The 19,233-nt window shown below is 39.5% G+C and overlaps 1 protein-coding gene and 1 long non-coding RNA gene across 3 annotated transcripts in view; one reads left to right on the top strand and one right to left on the bottom strand.

The window, feature by feature from the left end:
- Positions 1-19,233, top strand: part of LOC129729406 (lachesin) — a 533,943-nt gene that overhangs the window by 416,820 nt on the left and 97,890 nt on the right. The window lies entirely within an intron of this gene.
- LOC129729425 (uncharacterized) lies at positions 379-11,245 on the bottom strand. The gene is made up of 3 exons (XR_008728670.1): positions 10,939-11,245; positions 1,262-1,559; positions 379-1,192 (listed from the first exon to the last, which is right to left on the bottom strand). It is a non-coding gene; the product is annotated as an uncharacterized LOC129729425 (long non-coding RNA).

Here is a 19,233-nt window from a genome sequence, read left to right as displayed (position 1 = left end):
GGAACTCGACCTTCTGTTTCATTGTACACAGTCTTTGCAGCCAACTGTCAAGTGTACAGGACACTAACGGACTCTCCTGATCTAGGTCTCGAACATATGACGACTGATTTGTTAGGCCAGCATCGTATCTCGAGACCATCTGGGAGGAGAAAATTCGATAAAATTGGTTAAAAAGCGGTTGGCAGAGCACATTATCGCTCTTATCTAACAGTAATACAATATTTCACTCCTATAAAAAATTCCATACGAACAAACGGTAACATGATATCACATTGCCTCAATTTTACCCCTTTGACATAATGCTCCTGTGCACGGATAACGTCTTCAAAGCGCCAGCAGCTCCACCGTTTGCGCCTATTGTGCTGAGCCGACCTGATTTTAGGCGGTTACAATTAATTTCCATTCTCTTCCAAAGAAGGATTAAGAAAAATCCTAAATGGAAAAAACATCTTTGGAAAAACTTGTCATTAATATGCATGGACAAGATGATGAAATCATTTCTCTTGTCAATTTGTTTCAACATCGCAAGTGTTGAAACTTGAAATTCCATCCACCACTCATGTTATGAAAATATGAAAAGTGGATCATAATCAAAGAAGGTATTGTTTTGATTATGGAGGCAAAAACAATACCTCAGTTATTAAATCGAACGCAAGTTCGAATGTTTTAAGTTTATATTTACAGCAAAAAACTCCAATTCGCGGATGTTTAATCAAAACATGCAACCGAGCGGATTTACGAAAAAGTCAACAACGATTGCATCAGCCGTGCACGGGCACGTTCGCGAGGAAAGAGACGGAAGAGCGGCCCGCTCTCGTGAGAAGACGACGCCGCGGGAAAATTCGGAGTGACCGGAGTAGCGGCGAAGACTTAAGCTGGGACTTCAAGGAAGTCCGACGTCGTGATAGTGATACCCCTCGTGAGGCAGGTGCCTACGTCGTTATAGATAGTCCGCGGTTCGTTTAGGTGTTAACTCTTAAGTATTATTCCGCGAGGCAGAAGTGATGCCCGTTGTTTAAGTTTCGGTTTAGTGTTTAAGTGATTTAATATTTTTCAACTTAACTGATAGATTAAAAGTAATTAAAATCGAGCAGATGTAGTGCAGTTAATCAAAGGACATATCACATTCAGCAGTAATAGTGTCTAACCACTCGGTACGTATTTCGCTTCATTGGTGACAGCGCAAAAGAGCCTGAAAAGATAGGCTCAGGTGCGCCGTTTTCTGGCTGGGCCAGTAGTGAAAAAGTAAAAAAAAACTTACGTGCTTAAGTGACTTTGACGTATCGGAAAAACAGACCCAAATCAACGAAAGTGAATGCCACGAAACGTGCAAGTCCAATATTTCTAAGGGCTCCTCCTCGAAGATGGTCGAAACCTAAAAGAACAAATAAAAAGGATTAGAAGAAGAAACAGTGAAAGTGTTAGAGGAACAATAATAACAATCCGAGATCGACTGTTGACCAGTGTTACGCGAATTCAAGTTTTCGAAATCCAATCGCAATAGATCCCACGGACAGGGAGCAGCTCACAGGGCACTGGAACCAGCAACAGGATTCAACCTACAAAAAAAATGAAAATAAGGTAAGATCAACCCAAGTGGTAACCAGCACAAATAAATTAACCTCCCGCTTTAAGGCCCTAGTTGGAAGACCCTAATTCTATTCTTGGTTCACAATCATAGAAAAATACAATTACTTACCCATCCAACCTCACCGCCATAGCGGACTGTTCACCACACTATTCTGGCACAGAATATTCCACTTTCTGGCACAGAATATTCCACTACTACGACACTACATTCTAATCCGTGGCTAGTCACACGCCACTAAGATAACCTCAGAATTTTTTTTTAATTTAATGAACAAATCAAACTAAAAAAACCAGGGGTACCGACCCGTACTGCCCATACCGAAACAAATTAAGAATGACGACAATCAATAATGCATAATTGCATTTTTATTAGTCGATTGACACGGTTTCACACATACCAGTGAATCAAGTCCATCGAAAATTTTCCAATTGGAATGGAAACCTAAAAATATATCAACTCACAGTGGGTCAAACACGTGAGTTGATCACATAAAATAACATCAATAAAATACCTTTTCATTCGAGTTCCTCACAACTGGACTCAAAGTAAACAGCGAAACCAAAGATCAGAGGATCTAAGGTTCGAAACAGGAACGTTTTTTTTTTCTCTCTCTCTTTTAGTTTACTAATACATGATCAAATTTTTGTTATTTCACATCATTACATGAATTTAACTTTTACAGCTAAATATCACAAAAGATGACAAGTGACAAGATGACAAGATAGATGATGACACAAATATTAATCCACTGATGACAGGCATCGCCAAATTGTATAGGATTAATCACGTCTCCGATACAGCAATAATCGCGGAACGCATATGAGTATGCGATTATTGCGAACAAAAGTGGGAAGAAGAAAACTAAAGCTTCATCATGACCTACGTCAATAATTGCAAAGCTTAGTAGCTACGCGAGACCTTGACCGTCAAACAAATGGCACATTGAGCCAGTAATGAAAAAATAAAAGTCCAAAATTAATTTTCACGGTTGAAACACAAACGGCAATAAAGAGTGGTCAAGGCATAATTAGGAACTACGCTTAGAGGGAAAGAAAAAAAAAAAAAAAAAATAATATAATTATCTTTATATATTAAAGGGAAATGTTTCTTCACAAATGCATAATTTGAGAACAGATAGAAGAAATTGCAAGACTATTGGTGTTGTTTAGTTCGTCTAGAGCCCCGACGGGTTTATAAATAATAATAATAGGGGAATTCCACTAGAAAAGATAATAAAATATTAGCAATAAAATTACAAATTTGACACATACTCATCGGAGCAAAGTCCCATCATGCAACACTCACTATGCAAGTGGTACTCCAGGAGTAGCGACCAAAACGACTTAAGAATTGCATACTAAGCAATTCACGCAGAGCCGCAAGGGGAACACAATTCGAACGAAGCGAAGCACGTCGCACACAATTTAAACAAAGCCGTGGTATGAAAAGACTACACATAGAACAAAAAGGTTCTATACCCAATACCAAGACATATAAAGACATGCACGATTGAAGGCAGTTAGCACGTTCAGCCGATACTGGACTAAATTTAGTACCACAAATACATTAAAATTACTTAATCCCATAAGTATGAAAAGGGGAGAATAGAGCAAAAAGACCCAAACAATCTAAAATTGGAAAAAACTCTCGGTATCCCTACAAATATCTCCTTTCTCTTTTTAAGGTCAAATAATATGCTGCTGGAAGCAGGATTAAATGACCAGATTAGAGGAGATCAAGGAATACGTTGAACGGGAATATAAAAATCTACTCAAAAGCAAAAATAGGGCAAGATCACTTCAAGGAATTCTAACGAAAAAAGAACTCCTGAGGGATCACCTAGAAGAATTCGAATCTTTAGTCCTTAAATATGATAAAAGACTAAAGGACAAAGATTGGAACAAGCTCACAGATGACTTTGAGTTTGTAAAAACCAAAGTAGAGCAATCCATTAGAATATTAGAGGGAACTTCGATAATCCCAGAAAAAGAAAATAAGAGGCAAAGACGAAACTCAGACTATTATATCGAAGTGGTAATTCCTACACAAGGATTAAACCACTCGATATCCCTCGAGGATTCGCAAATTTGGGAAGCGTTACCCTTTACTTCATCATTTAATATATCAGGTGAAGTAAAGAGCTTTCTACAAGACAAGAATCAGATAGATAGAGAGGGAGAAAAGGCATCAGGAGAGGACTATCCGATATCGTCTTCATTTATATTACAAGAAGACGCTTCAAGCCGCTTCAAATTTCCAGATCATATTAGTCTGGAAAGCGAAACAAATCCGGAAAATAAAAACCATACAGAGGATTTTGATTTCGATAACACAAGTTTCATTGAAACTTTAGAGAGGCTTAAAAATAAATATTACAAAGATAGTTTTTTCTTCAATAGATTACTAAAGAAGAAAAAAACCAAAATGCCAGCAGAAACAACAAAAATGATGATCGATGCAGCTGCGATCATTCCAATATTCAGTGGAAAGGCGGAAGAACTAGATCCCTTCCTACTACAAGTTGATTATTTTGCAACAGACATCCCGGCAGCAGCTAGTCACACCCCATTATTGAATGTGGTGTACACAAAGCTCAGAGGGGATGCACTCAAACGGCTCAATGATATAAGGGCCGAGAAATGGCCCGAAGTTAAATTAAAAATGGAAAAACTTTTCCAGCCTGAAAAGAACATCGGGGCAATCTTCAAAGAAATCGAAACCCTACACCAGGGTTATTCAGAATCATTTGAGGAGTATAAAACACGAGCCACAAAAATTTACGAAAGTGTGAGAGATATCCCAGGACAGGAGGGAAATGATTCATATGTGTCAACACACCTAAGGAAACACTTCCTAGGGGGCCTGAGAAATCACACTTTGATTTCGGCAGGAAAGTCTCAACGAGATAAATCCTTTATGGACTTGCTCGAATGGCTACAAAAAGAATGTGAGGAGGAAGAAGAACTCCAGGATATCCACAGAAGGACGAAACCGGAGAACTCACCAAATTCTCCTCACAGAAAAAATTATAACAACATGAACAATAACACTCAAGGAGTTGCTTATTTAAATAACAACTTCAGAAGAAACAATAATAACAATTACCGAAACCAGAACAGAGGACACAATCCTCAGGCAAATAATCAAAATCAAAGTTACCAGAACAACTACCAAAACAATGGTAGTAGCAATAATTACAGAAATAATGGTAATAATACAAACTACCAAAATAATGGTAGTAATTACCACGGAAACAGGAATAATAATAATTATCAAAGAAATGATAATAACCATTCCAATTACAGGAACAGTAATAGTTTCCGGGGGAACAATACCGATTTTAGACCACAGAATAACGATTACCGAGGAAATGGCCAAAATAATGGCTTTAACAGAAATGATAACCGCGGTAATTATCAAAACGGTCATAATTCAAATTATAGGAATAATGACCGAAACAATGATACCAATAATAACAACAGAAACAATGGTAGAAATTCCTACGAAGGAAGACCCTTTCAGGGAAACCAACCTAGGAACCACCAAGGCCAATATGGTAATAACAGGGATTACAGAAGAGATGGGTCAAAAAACTAAAAAGGAGGGATTCAATAAACCAAAGGTTGACGGAATCCCAATTTAAAAGCTGCCTTTTTACATCATCAAAACCAAGAACACAAAAACTAAAAAACAAAGAGACTATAAATAAAACAACAGAAATTAAGTTTCCAATAAAAGAGACCCACGATCAGAGGTTTAGTCTAATACTAAATACACTCGAAAGATCGAATGAGTATACTGATTATCTACTAGATACAGGTGCTCAACCAAATATAATATCATTAAGAAGAGCTAGAAAAGTCGGTGCTGTATATATAGATAAATCCGACAGATCAGAAATCAAGGGAGTGACCAATAGTGAAGCATTGAATTCCATTGGCTCTACTTGGATAAACCTAAAGATATTAGAACATGTAATCCCGACAAAATTCTACGTGATTGACGAATTATCAATTCCAGCAATACTTGGAGCAAAATTCATGAAAAGCCATATTGATTCGATTGGAGGTAACTTTAAATATGTTATCTTCAAATTGAACATTCCAAAGAAATCAATTGAAGATAAAGACAAGGTTGATATTAAAGTATCGAAGATTACCAATAATAATTCTAGAAAACCCGAACAAATATTCATAGCAAATTATCAGGATGAAGCTATATTATCTAACAGTGAATCTGAAGATGAATACTTCGAAGATGATTACACCAGTGAATATTTAGAAAGTTCAGATGATCATGGAGAAAATAATTCAAGCTACTTTAATAGTTTAAAACCTGAAATAGGCTCTGCCGACAATGGAGATGAAGATTACTTCGAAATATCTTCCGCGGACGAAGAGGAACCAATTACAGAACCCGATAACGAATTTAAAATGGAAGATTTGGATTCCAATCAAGATTATAGCTTATTGGAGAACAAAGGAATTACACAAGCAAGAGGAGGAGAAAGAGTGAAAAAGGTTTTGGATAGCCTGAAACTCCAACATCTCGAAAAAAATACATTTTTTGAAATGGAAAATATAATGGCAGAATATAGTGATATATTCTTCCTGAAAGGGGATAAGTTGACTATCACAGATGCAGCAATGCACGAGATAGAGACAACAACCAATGTCCCTATAAATAAGAGGCAGTATAGATTCCCAGAATCTACAAAAAAACAAATTAATGAAGAAATAGACGAAATGCATCGCCAAGGCATAATAAGGCCTAGCAAAAGTCCATGGAATGCACCAGTTTTGTGCATACCTAAGAAGGATTTAGATGCGGAAGAGAACAAAAAGTACAGAATTGTAGTAGACTTTAGAGCTCTCAATTTGGTTACTAAACCATTTGTTTACCCCATTCCCCTAATAGATGAGATGTTAGATACTATAGGGGATAGTAAATATTTTTCTACATTGGATTTGAAATCAGGATTTTATCAAGTTCCGATTGATCCAAGAGATGCGGCGAAAACAGCATTCTCAACCCCGAATGGACATTATGAATATACGAGAATGCCCATGGGACTAAGAAATAGCCCATCAACTTTTCAAAAATTAATGAACTCAGTGCTATATGAATTGCCAGACATAAGGGCTCGGGTCTATCTTGACGACATTTTAATATACGGAAGAAGCATAAAAGAACACAACGAAAATCTGATCAGAGTGTTGAGAGCTCTGAGAAGACATAACTTGAAAGTGGAACCCTCAAAATGTCAAATATTAAAAACAAAGATAAATTATTTAGGACACACTATTGACGAACACGGTATACGTCCTATGAAAGATAATATTGAAGCTGTAAGGGATATGCCAGTTCCAAAGACAGTAAAAGGAGTGCGCTCATTCTTGGGAACAGTGAATTTTTATGGAAAATTCATCCCAAAAATAGCGGAAACTCGAAAACCTTTGAATGATTTATTAAAGAAAAATGTTCGTTTCAAATGGTCAGACGAATGCCAAAGTGCATTTGAGAAATTGAGAAATTTTCTAACATCGGATACTCTTTTGGTAAGACCAAAGTATAACGATACCTTTGTGTTAACTACGGATGCGAGTGACTACGCAATTGGAGCAGTCCTCTCAAATGAAAAAACACCAAATCGACCCATAGCCTACGCTAGTAGAGGCTTAGTAGGGGCCGAAATAAGGTATCACGTAATCGAGAAGGAATTACTTGCCATTGTTTGGGCAGTAAATCGATTCAAGCACTATATATATAATCAAAAATTCATCGTTTATACAGATCACAGACCTTTAGTTTCTCTGTGGAATCTGAAAGAAACATCTCACACCTTAACTAGGTTGAGATTGAAATTGCAAGGTCTGGAAATGGACATACGATATAAACAAGGACGAGAAAATATAGTAGCCGACTTTTTGTCAAGACTTCAACATGAAAATGTTGAAAAGGCCAACGACACTAACGAAAATACGGTCGCTGTGTTGACTCGTCAACAAAAACGACAACAGGATTTACTCATAAATGATGATGAGAATTCCGATGATGTCCCTGAAGATGAAATCTCCAAGATATTAAACTCTGACATTTCGGACAACGAAAAAGTTACCTTAAACGACACAAATGACGCCTTAAAAGACGCAACATATCTATCAGCGGAGGACTTCAAAATCGCTCTGAAACAGGAATTGATTGATGAATCAAAAGTGGTTATTACAAAAACTATTAAAGATGAAAAATCATGCGACGCAAGATTTGTCATCCTAAATAGCAAAACTGCTTTCAATGAGTTAACATCTTTATATGATTACCCTCACGGTATCAAAGATTGGGTCAAAGATAACCTTTTGACACATCCTTCAAATAAGGTAGCAGGAATATTACTCGAAGGGAAGAACAACTCCCTAATGAATTTTGACAATTTTATTGATTTAATGTTAACATATTTCAATAACTGCCCGGATTTCATTCTAAACGCAAAGACAATTCACATGATCTCGTTTAGAAAGATAAAGCAATATCAGATTTTACAAATAGTAAAATATATTGCGTGGAAATTGGATATCAACATCATTTTATACAACGCAGACAGTGAACGAACTATAGTAAACAAGGACGAAATTCAAACAGTTTTGCATGAATTCCACGATGCGCCTCTTGGTGGACACGTAGGAGCAAAACGAATGCATCAACGAATAGGCACACTTTTTGTATGGCCTAACATGAGAAGAGACATTGAGAATTATGTAAAACAATGTGACTCATGTCAGAAGAACAAGATTTGGAGCCATAACAAAATCCCAATGAAGATAACAACTACGTCATCAGAACCATTTGAGAAGGTTTTTATAGACATAGTTGTCTTACCAGAATCCGATTTTGGTAATAAATATGGACTTGTCATGCAAGACGACCTAACCAGATTCTTGGTAGTAGCACCAATGGAGAATCAAGAATCAGAAACAGTCGCCAGGACATTTATAGAACATTACATTTGTAAATTTGGAACACCTGCTGAATTAGTATCAGATCAAGGTTCAAATTTTATGAGTGAGGTGTTCAAACATATTTGTAAAATTTTGAAAATAAAGAAAATCAACACAAGCGCGTATCATCCTCAAGCCAATTTAGTTGAGAGATCAAATCGTGAATTAAAAACATACCTGCGTCAGTACGTAGTAGGCAACCCACATGTATGGGACCAACATCTGCCATACTTTACGTTCGAGTACAACACGACGATTAACTCTTCGACAAAGTACTCTCCGTTCGAACTTGTATATGGACGATTAGCTAGATTACCAGCATCCATATATAACCAAAGGGAAAATGGTCTAAATTACGAAAGCTACTCAAAAGAGATGAGGTCTGTTTTCAAAAACATTCACTCAAAAGCTAAAGAAAACCTAATTCTGTCAAAAGAAAAGCGCAAAGAGCTCTATGACAGAAAAGCAAACGATTGGCAACCTATGTGGGGAGATCTGGTCTTAGTACATGCCAACCCCATGGGAGTAGGGCAGAAACTCCAGAGCTATTGGAGAGGCCCTTATGAAATCGTAGATTTGCCCAGTGAGCAAACCACGGTAATCAAAAACGGCAACAAACTAGAGAAGATCCACAATAATCGCCTAAGAAAATACCATAATTAAAAGAATGAAATGAAAAAAAAAAAAAAAAAAAAAAAAAAAAACATTGAATGAAGCATAAAAACACTCAAAGTTCACTACCTCTTCGTTTTATTTTTGGGGTGTCCGGATTTAAAACACATCAACATTTTGGTTGTAAATCCGGACAGTGCAAACAGGAAAAGGACGCCGTTTGACAGTGCGTTTATGTTTCAATTTATCTAAATTTTATCTCACGGCTTACTATGGTATTTATGATGTTTGAACGATCTTTCACATATAAAAAAAAAAAGCTCCTGTATAACATTGCATCTCATAAATTGCATAAATTACCATCTAATTGAGAAGTATTGATGAAGGTGTCCGGATATTGGTACCGTCCGGATTGTGATTCATCACGGTACAGCTCGGCGACTGATCGTCAGCCCTACTGATTTTTGCGAACGAAGTGGAAATAACAAACACAAAAAAAAAAAAAAAAAAAAAAAAAAAAAAAAAAAAAAAAAAAAAAAAAAAAGGGGTAAAACCCACAACGAAAGACGAATTATTAATCAATAAAGGATGTGATATTACATTTGTTAACATAAAGATTAACAAAGAAAGTTTTACAAAAATATTAGTATATTATCAAAAAAAAAAAAAAATTATTACTAAATTATTTCTTGCCCACAAAACAAAAAGTACGTCTCTTCATATTCCAAGGAAAGGAAGTCGAAACCTTTTAAACAAAGGAATCCAAAGGTTTCAATTCTGAAAAAACCTCGTTCATCACCTCCAAAGATACCGTTGAGAGGACAAAAGATTACCCATTTAGGGCCATTGATCGACCCACGGGAACCGAATTCAGACGCTGAGATGCTTAAAAGGAGGAAAGATATTTTCGCCAATCCAAATTTAGAACATAATGGAGAAATCATGCTCATGCGTGAATTAAATCCACAAGCGAATTTACCAGCAATTCAAAAATTAGAAGAAGAATATATGGAACCAGATATATTTCAAACCTCAACAGGAATAACAAATGAAAGCGATATCCAGGGGATATCAGAAAATAAGACAATTATAAAAACACAAACTAGAAGACCACCAGTCAGAATTCGGTGGTAGAAAAAGTTGATACAGAGCGACAACCTACAGCTAATTATAACATAATGCGTTCGCCAATAGCAACAAAAAAGCATTTGAATGAACCGAAGAGCTGGAAATCCAGGATAAGTAAATGTCTTGTCAAAGATTGTCAAAAATGTCTGCACGTAATAATGTCAAATAGATGAGCACTATAAAAGAATTAAAAGGGGAAGAGGAAACATACCTCCCATAAATAACGCGAAAGAGTAAAACTTTGATTAATTAAATCGGAAGAGACCCCACATTATTTGAAAGAAGGGCCTTTCAAATGAAAATAGAAGAAATGAAATATTGACCTAGAGCGGATAAAAGTTTCCCTCGTTACAATCAGTATCCCATGGGAAATGTTAAATGAGATCGTATTTACCGTTCGACAATAGTAAAATTGAACATTGTCGATAAACTGAATTTTTTTTTTTTTTTTACGATTTTTTATGTTTGAATGGATAGTGAATTATTGGACAAGGGAACACTACCTAGAATGGTTTTAACCATCATTGGTGACAGCGCAAAAGAGCCTGAAAAGATAGGCTCAGGTGCGCCGTTTTCTGGCTGGGCCAGTAGTGAAAAAGTAGAAAAACTTACGTGCTTAAGTGACTTTGACGTATCGGAAAAACAGACCCAAATCAACGAAAGTGAATGCCACGAAACGTGCAAGTCCAATATTTCTAAGGGCTCCTCCTCGAAGATGGTCGAAACCTAAAAGAACAAATAAAAAGGATTAGAAGAAGAAACAGTGAAAGTGTTAGAGGAACAATAATAACAATCCGAGATCGACTGTTGACCAGTGTTACGCGAATTCAAGTTTTCGAAATCCAATCGCAATAGATCCCACGGACAGGGAGCAGCTCACAGGGCACTGGAACCAGCAACAGGATTCAACCTACAAAAAAAAATGATGAAAATAAGGAGCATTTTTCTTCTCGTTAACCTATTCTGGTTAACGAATGGTGGATTCATTTTAGAGGAACAACACGAGCCGTTGATAAGAATGGGCACATACGTGTTGAAGAAAACAAAATGAGTATATTTACAGATTAATCCTGCCTAAAACCTCAAATCAGGGGGGGTTTTAGGTCAACAGCAATTTACCAGGCGATCCACAGAAGACGAGAAGGAAGATAAACCAGAATGGTGAATAGAAGGAAGCAAAAAACTCCAATTCGCGGATGTTTAATCAAAACATGCAACCGAGCGGATTTACGAAAAAGTCAACAACGATTGCATCAGCCGTGCACGGGCACGTTCGCGAGGAAAGAGACGGAAGAGCGGCCCGCTCTCGTGAGAAGACGACGCCGCGGGAAAATTCGGAGTGACCGGAGTAGCGGCGAATACTTAAGCTGGGACTTCAAGGAAGTCAGAGGTCGTTATAGTGATACCCCTCGTGAGGCAGGTGCCTACGTCGTTATAGATAGTCCGCGGTTCGTTTAGGTGTTAACTCTTAAGTTTTATTCCGCGAGGCAGAAGTGATGCCCGTTGTTTAAGTTTCGGTTTAGTGTTTAAGTGATTTAATATTTTTTCAACTTAACTGATAGATTAAAAGTAATTAAAATCGAGCAGATGTAGTGCAGTTAATCAAAGGACATATCACATCCAGCAGTAATAGTGTCTAACCACTCGGTACGTATTTCGCTTCAGTGCGCGCCCGGCAGTGGTGAGGCTGCATAATTTCACACATTATCGCATTAAATAGCGTATCTTTCATCTCTCGCCCTCTCCGGGAGTCCTCCTCCTGAAACAACATCGATGAGGCAGACATCTATATGTGAGGAGATGAGAGATTCGAATTGTTTGAACGAAAAGTTCCCTATCGGTCGCCATGACTGATGGCAGTGGTAGGCCAGTGAATAACATGTTTATACAGGACATCAAAGGCGTGTGCTGCACTGCTCATGCTTATTCTGTCCCTTGCCCAGCCCAACCGATTATCATGGCGGCGGTGGTGGTGGCGACAATTTGCTGCTATTTGAAACCACTAGCAGTGCCAGTCAAACACGCTGACAGTTGATAGGTGATGAGATAATTTGAGAAACATCATAAAGCACCGAATTCGATAGGTGATTTGTCAAATATCAAAATGTCACCCTCGTTGTCCTAGCGCAGCGTTCATTCATTCAACGTCTCTAGGTTAAAGACTCAATCGGCTCTGCTAGCTTCTGCTACAATCGATTTTGTTACAGACCAGCAAAGAGTAACTATTGCAAACTGGCAAGGCACTCTGGGCAACGGACGAATTACGACATCAAAGAGATTGGCCACAGTGGCAGCAGATGACACGAACAAAAGGCTTTGGTAGGGGGGACAAAAGCATCCCGCTCGAGTGATGCAGATCGGAGCTTTGATGAAAACGGGCCGTTATTTAAGCTATTTGGATGATAGGAAAGCGAAACGGGATAGTTGCTTTGTAGCGCTAGTGCTATTTAGTGCTGAAATTGCATCAAAGTGTTACCGCGGTGCGGTGTCCAGCGCGGGAGACAACGGGTAAGCGATATCGTATTGAAATGTCAGCATTCCTGGGCTGCTTGCTCTGAGGGCCAACTTTTGATATGATTGAATGCAAACATGGAATTTCAATTGGTCTCTCGTGTGACAACCAGCGGAATGTCGTGGGTTGACATGCGCTGTGATTTTTTTTCTTCTTTCCAACTACTTTGATGGTGACGAGGGTGTGAAAAAGATTTTCTGTTGTCATTTATTAAGACAAAGGTTAACCAAAAACATTTTATACCTTCAAATAAACAGCCGCCAGTGGCCGGTGACAGATCTTTGACGGTAAATGTTTCCCAAAAGTTGCTTCCCACTTTCACGCCAAAGTCCTCTCAGGGGTAATGTACGTTGAAAAGCCCGCAATTGTTTCCAATTTAAAAGTCACACCAGATTTGATCCACTCGGCTGGAAACTGTGGAAGTCAATCAAAATTTATTCAACTTCTTTATTTATTATCGGTCCGCAGTTGATGGTTTTCCGCTTTGTCCCCGGTGCTCACCGTTCGCCCAATCGTGGCCGGCCTCTGACAGGTTGTATGAGGCGATTGAAAGAGCGACAAACTTTTGTCCGCCCACCAACTCGGGATCGTTGTTTCGGCGCTTTTTTATGGTTGACCGCGGCTGATTGCCGTTTTGCTCGCAGGAGGGGAAATAGCATGTTAGAATCACTTCGGAAAGTTCGGGCTCTGATGGGACGAGTGGGAGTGGAGCGTCAGCCGTCATGCGAATAAACGCAAGCGGCGATAACTGTCGATGGAATGATACTTGAAACGTCCTCGGATTTCAGCTGCGATGGATTTGCTAGCAGTTTTTTGCACATTTGGTTTAAATCTAATTTAAATTGAACTGATATGGAATATGTTGAGCCAAAAAACGAAATAACACATAAGTTTAAATGAATGTTGAAATTTTATACGGGGATTCGACTGTGACACTAAATTTGATTTTGTTTCGGCTTAGCAGTCTCAATAAAAACAGCGCAGATCTCTATGGGGTCATCGCCAACGTTTCGATCCGGTTGGTTGGGATCTTCATCAGGGCCTATTTTAAAAATTTTTATTCCATTACATAAAAAAAAAAACATAGAAAATTGTACATAAATTACTTTTAGCTAACAACAAAACAGAAAGAACTCACTCGACACTAATCAGCTTGTACAGTTACAGAAAATATCCTACGTGTGGAAGTCAGGTTCGAAAGGGGGGAATTGCACTGCGTCTGAAACATCTATTCTAGCTCTATTCTCACTTTTTTGAATTTACTCTAACACTTTAATACAATTGTTTTATTTTGCTTATTAGCGGCTGCTATTTGGGTTCAACTGTTTCCCGCAAAAGATGGTGTACGATGGGGGGGTTGTGTTTGTGTTTGTGTTGGGGGGGCGTTATTTAAAGTTGTGTGTTCGGTTCTACTCTTTTTTGACGACGCATTCCTCATCTCTCTTCGATCTTTGATCGAGAGTAAGAAATTTGCGTACGCACAGCTTAGGTTGTCCGATGGTTGACCGTGTTGGTTGTAGTTGCGATGTGGCACATCTCCAACACTTGCAGAGCTTGTGATTTGTAGGCACTGTCGAGGATGGCTGGCGTGTTAAGGTCGAAGCGGTGGTTGTACTGGATGCAGTGATCGATCATTGCTGTCTTTCCCCGGAGTTGTTGGATTTCGTGATCTTCGTTTTGGTGGCCATTGGACAGCAGTTTGTCCAGTGTATTTACATGTGACTGGTGTCCGTACAAACGACAACGAAGTTTGTTCGACGTCATACCAATGTACTTGCCGTGGCAGTCTCGGCAAGCAATCTGATATACAACGTTACTTTTGTTTTTGTACGGTACAGGGTCTTTAGCTGTGTGATATAAGTGCCCCACAGTGTTTTGGTTACTGAAAGAGATGCTCGTAGTTGGGTCGCTGTTTTGGAGAATCTTTTTGATGGTGGTAGAGAGGCCATGGATGAACGGAATAGATTTGAAGCTGGATGGTTTTTCTACTCTGTCATCCCTCGCTGGCTGTATCAGCAGTCTGCTAATTAGTTTATGCGGATAGTCATTTTTACGGAGCTGACTGTAGATGACCTGGTTCTTCTCTTCGTCAGTTTTGATGGTACTTAGCCCACGGACACGGTCAATGAAATTACGTACTACAGCCAGCTTTTGGTCGGTAGAGTGGAAGGAGTGGTAGTTTAGTATTCTACCTGATGATATTGGTTTAGCATACCAATCGGTTTTTATGCTGCCGTCGTCGTGCCTTACTACAAGCAGATCTAAGAACGGTAACCTTCCTCGATCCTTCGTTTCACACGTGAACTTAATGTTGGGGTTTTGTTCATTGAATATGGCAAGAGTATGGTCTACCTGATCTTTGTGCAGGACGAGAAAAAGGTCGTCTACATACTTTCGTATGAACTGCACTGGAACATGGGCTTGTGTTATCGCTTTGGTTAACAAGTTTTCCATAACGATATCAGTCAGAATAGGAGAGAGGGGGCTTCCCATGGCTGACCCCTTGATCTGACGGTAAAATTTTCCTCGGAAACAGAAGAAACTTGCTCCTATACAAAACTCGATGATTTCAAGGAAAAAAACTAAGTTTATACCAGTATGCTCCTTGATATCACTCCACATCATTATGATATCGTGTGTCACTACGTCCTTAGTGACGTTGGTGAATAACGATATTAAACACATCAAACGAGACGAGTATGTGGTCAGCTGGGATGTTGAGATTGTTTACGTACTCACAAAACGACTTAGAATCTCTCGCATTATATTGGCTAATGAGAGATTGTTGTAGTATATCGGCTATATACTTACACAGATCACACGTCGGTGCAGTAGTGTTAGGCACCACCGGCCTGAGCGGTAGAATAGGCTTGTGTGCTTTCGGTTGTCCGTATATACGGGGGCATACTGCGTTGTAGCTCGTGAGTTTGTATTTTGTAGCTGTGCGTACGCAAATCGAAGAGAGATGAGGAATGCGTCGTCAAAAAAGAGTAGAACCGAACACACAACTTTAAATAACACCCCCCAACACAAACACAAACACAACCCCCCATCGTACACCATCTTTTGCGGGAAACAGTTGAACCCAAATAGCAGCCGCTAATTAGCAAAATAAAACAACTGTATTAAAGTGTTAGAGTAAATTTAAAAAAGTGAGAATAGAGCTAGAATAGATGTTTCAGACGCAGTGCAATTCCCCCCTTTCGAACCTGACTTCCACACGTAGGATATTTTCTGTAACTGTACAAGCTGATTAGTGTCGAGTGAGTTCTTTCTGTTTTGTTGTTAGCTAAATGTAATTTATGTACAATTTTCTATGTTTTTTTATGTAATGGAATAAAAATTTTTAAAATAGGCCCTGATGAAGATCCCAACCAACCGGATCGAAACGTTGGCGATGACCCCATAGAGATCAGCGCTGTTTTTATTGAGACTGCTAAGCCGAAACAAAATCAAATTTAAATGAATGTTGTGATAAAACAAACACTTTTTACACATAGAAGCTAGTAAAACTAACGTAATCTCGAAACCAGGGCCGGCGTCACATTATTTTCCCGAGTGGGTAGTAAGGAATAGGGGAGGTTCATGGGTGACAAATAAGTAGCCGGGGGGGGGGGGATAACCTTCTGATACCTGAACAAAATTTTACGAAAAGTCGACAGTGCATCAACAATAGGGTGCCAATGGAGTGTTGGTGAGAAATTAGATTTTCGAATTTCGTTCAGTAGTCATGTTTCCCATCAATTTCCCATGGAAGGCAATTATATGGGCTCATTTGCAAAAGTAATTCCACGCTCTTGCGAGTGGCTTTCCGAGAGTTTACCGGAACATTCGCCATGGTGGACATGTGTGTAGGCATGTTTTTGAGTTCTTTCTTCGTTCTATTTATCAATTCATCCTCAATTTTCGCGTCAAGATTGTTGAAGTTGTCTCACGCTTCTGGTTTGTCCAGAAACTCTGGATGGGATGCAGCTGGGGAACGTTGGGTGGTTTGGCCGACCTGGGTACCGCATCGATTTTCAGCGGCTCCATCTCCTCCAACGATTGCTCCGGGTAGTGACACCAGATCGGGCCAGAGCACCGCGTCTTCGCTGCTACGGTATTTCTTGATAAACGACGCAACTTCCGGCTGGCACTTCGTATTATAAATTGCCGTGAACGAGGAAATATATGTACGGAGCTTCTCGCTAATTGTCAGCCACAGCAGCACCTTCTTTGGGAACTTGGTGTGTGAAATGAATTTCACCTAGGAGGTCACTTCCTTCGTGGGAAAAGTAAAATATGGAGTGCCCTGCCAGTTGTTGTCATCCAGGGTGAGATAGGTCTCGGCGTGGACCACCATCACGTCGCGATTCGCCGGAAAAATCGACTTGACCATCGAGCAACTCCGAAACCAATGGGCGGGACTTCCGCTTTCTCATGTCCATTTTCGCCAGGTACTTTTCCACTGTTTGGCAGGTTGAACCGACCTCCCGATCAAGCGTACGCAGCGATGTAGCCCCTTCCCCATCGGTATTCCTCTTCAGCATTCTTTCGAGCTTCTTGTCGCTCAGGGTCGTCGACCGTCCGGAACCGGTCTTTCTTTCGATGCTCTGATTGTAGTCCAGTAGTGCCAAGATGTTGTAGATACCGGAACAAGCGTAACCGGCGTCCCTTTTCCGTACGATGTCTGTTTTCGACGCGACGGGGTAACATTCTTTAATCGCGCACACTTCTGAACGGAGTAGCTTCACTGTTTTCGCCATTATGGTTAGAGTTTGAGTCATTTTTTTCTGCTGACTCATGGGTTACTATGATTGATGCTTCATGGGTAGTTTCGTCAGTGCGTGTAAAGGGAAACTCATGAAAAATCGGCCTTTTTTGAGCAATTTTTTCAATGCTAACGTTAGGACTCAACAATTTGTCTTCTCGAAAAAGTTTCCATCGAAAATTTGAGCTTAATCGAACTTCTGAGAGTGCTTCACTTACAGTCGTGAAAGTCTTACATATTTGATTTTACAACCTAAAAAATGCACATGAGTAGTTCTTGAAGTTTCAGAAATCGATTTTTTTTATAGCAAATTTCTTGAAATGTCTAAAACTGATATTGTTTTGTATGAGTTTGTTTTAAAAACAAAAATTAAATTTCAGGGACATGGAAACTTTTGCGTTGGAAGACTCGAGCCACACCTGAACACACAAGAGACACTCCCAGCTCGAACATTTCCTTTATCGATCAAAAAACTGTAACTTTGACCGCTTTGAGGCTCTACTTCCCAAAGTCTGATTGAGCTAAAATTGGGATGGGAGATTTTTACGAGAAAACAAAACATTAGAACTCTATCGTAATTGAAATTAAGAACTCCATCGTAAATGGAACAATTAAAAAAATAATGCTTTTCTCTGAGTACCGTTACAACTGTACATAAGTCTGTAGATTTATAACCTCTCGCTCAACGGTTTTTATCAAAAAATCTGTCGCTCGCAACAGTACTTTTTTTGGTTTTGTCCGATAGTTCCGTGTGGGTAAGTACCCACATGGATTTTTTCCGAGTGGGTACTACTACCCATACTACCCACATGAAACGCCGGCCCTGCGTGCTACCGCTAATTTTTTCGAGCGGAGCGTTTTCCGGAGTTCAAATTTGGATCGATTACCTGCCATAAGGCGTAGGCCATTTTTTCTGCTGGTGTCGTTGCACACGAATTCGTCTACCACCTCAATTTCGTCACCGTTTATCTAAATTCGTGGTGGGAGGTTGATACTGTGTTCTATGGAATTTCTTCCTTTCAGGTTCCTACTTAGTCTTTGGAGCATTTAAGACCAGTTCAATTCGTCCAGCTTCAGCCTTCAGTCTGATGTACGTCTGCGTCATCTTTTTAAGAGTTCTTGCTATGACGTAGATGTCATCGGCGATGTCAGAGAGCTGAAAGGACCTCTGATATTTCATGCCACTGTCTCCCTTTGTATAACATCTTCCAAAGTGATATTAAAGACAAGCATGGTAGTCCTTCACCTTACCGTGACCCTCTACGGGATTCAAGAATATCCTCGAATTTCGAATGAAATGAATAAGGGCGACACGCTTATACTCAAGACTGTCTTGACTAGACACTCTGGGATCTTGAGGGCCATAAGCGGCGACGCTCAGTTGGAAGATCTTAGTGAGGATATTCCGAACATTCGTCGACCCGAACCGGTGAAATGACCCTATAACTCCGTAAAGAGGCCATGATCTAACTAGGCATTTGGATGTGCAAGTTCGAGCCCTCACCCCAGAGGTGATTCTCCAGCTTGAAAACACGAAAACGAAGGGTGCGACGGGACAGCCTTCGAAATGCCAGTGAAGGCTAATCCCGCCTTCACGAAGTCTGCAAAGTTAATATATTACCAAGGGGATGCACAAAGCACACCC

The sequence above is a fragment of the Wyeomyia smithii genome, chromosome 3 (assembly GCF_029784165.1).
Source record: "Wyeomyia smithii strain HCP4-BCI-WySm-NY-G18 chromosome 3, ASM2978416v1, whole genome shotgun sequence".
In the NCBI taxonomy this organism is placed as follows: domain Eukaryota; kingdom Metazoa; phylum Arthropoda; class Insecta; order Diptera; family Culicidae; genus Wyeomyia; species Wyeomyia smithii.
This window is presented reverse-complemented; position numbering and strand designations above follow the sequence as displayed.